The sequence below is a fragment of the Gorilla gorilla genome, chromosome 13, assembly GCF_029281585.2.
Source record: "Gorilla gorilla gorilla isolate KB3781 chromosome 13, NHGRI_mGorGor1-v2.1_pri, whole genome shotgun sequence".
In the NCBI taxonomy this organism is placed as follows: Eukaryota; Metazoa; Chordata; class Mammalia; order Primates; family Hominidae; genus Gorilla; species Gorilla gorilla.
This window is the reverse complement of record NC_073237.2, coordinates 114,449,079-114,450,536: the sequence shown is the minus strand read 5'-3', so window position 1 is coordinate 114,450,536 and position 1,458 is coordinate 114,449,079. Positions and strand designations below refer to the sequence as shown.

The 1,458-nt window shown below is 43.9% G+C and overlaps 1 pseudogene; it reads left to right on the top strand.

Annotated features, from left to right (window-relative positions):
- Positions 1-216: 216 nt before the first annotated feature.
- LOC101150262 (translationally-controlled tumor protein-like) lies at positions 217-767 on the top strand (annotated as a pseudogene).
- The last annotated feature ends 691 nt before the right edge of the window (positions 768-1,458 follow it).

The following is a 1,458-nucleotide window of genomic DNA, read 5'->3' as shown; positions in this document are numbered from 1 at the left end:
AGAGTTTATGTACCATGCATACGTTCACAGAGATATGAAACATTAGAGTGGGGTTCAAGCCAAGTTCTGGATGCAAACCCGCTGCTCTAAAAGCTCATCATGCTTTTCCACCTGCTCCCCTGTCCCCCTGAGCGCCACCCTGGCTGCACCACACTCTCTTGGAGCTTCTGGCTGCTGCTAAGCTAATGCTGCCGTAGTCTCCCTTCAGCCGCCATCATGATTATCTACCAGGACCTCATCAGTCACAATGAGATGTTCTCCGACATCTAGAAGATCTGGGAGATTGCGGATGGGCTGTGCTGGGAGGTGGTGGGGAAAATGGTCAGTAGGTCAGGAGGTAACATTGATGACTCGCTCATTGGTGGAAATGTCTCCGCTGAAGGCCCCGAGGGTGAAGGTACCGAAAGCACAGTAATCACTGCTGTCGATGTTGTCATGAACCATCACCTGTAGGAAACAAGTTTCACAAAAGAAGCCTACAAGGAGTACATCAAAGATTACATGAAATCAATCAAAGGCAAACTTGAAGAACTGAGACCAGACAGAGTAAAACATTTTATGAAAGGGGCTGCAGAACAAATCAAGCTCATCCTTGCTAATTTCAAAAACTACCAGTTCTTTATTGGTGAAAACATGAATCCAGATGGCATGGTTGCTCTACTGGACTACGGTGAGGATGGTGTGACCCCATATATGATTTTCTTTAGGGATGGTTTAGAAATGGAAAAATGTTAACAAATTTGGCAATTAGTTTGGATCTATCACCTGTCATCATAACTCGCTTCTAATTGTCATCCACACAACACCAGGACCTAAGACAAATGGGACTAATGTCATCTTGAGCTCTTCATTTATTTTGACTATAATTTATTCGGAGTGGAGGCATTGTTTTTAAGAAAAACATGTTGGCTGGGGGGCAGTGGCTCACACCTGTAATCCCAGCACTTTGGGAGGCCAAGGCGGGTGGATCACAAGCTCAAGAGTTGGAGATCGTGCTGGCCAACACCGTGAAACCCCATCTCTACTAAAAATACAAAAATTAGCTGGGCATGGTGGCGCACGCCTATAGTCCCAGCTGCTCAGGAGGCTGAGGCAGGAGAATCACTTGAACCCAGGAGGCAGAGGTTGCAGTGAGCCAAGATTGCACTCCAGCCTGGCGACAGAGTGAGACTCCATCTAAAAAAAAAGAAAAAGAAAGAAAAGCATGTCATGTAGGTTGTCTAAAAATAAAATGCATTTTAACTCATTTGAGAGAATACCTTTTAGTTTAATGCATATTTAAACTAAATTCATCCTGTTGTGTTCCTGGAGAAGCTACAGCCTGGTCATAAGCTACTACTAGAAAGAGTAAGACTCATCAATTAACTTCTACAGTGGAAACTACTTCTGGGACTGGAATATACAAAAAAAATCAAAGGTTTTGATTGTGTGTTGCAATAAAGGGAAAGACCATGTTCA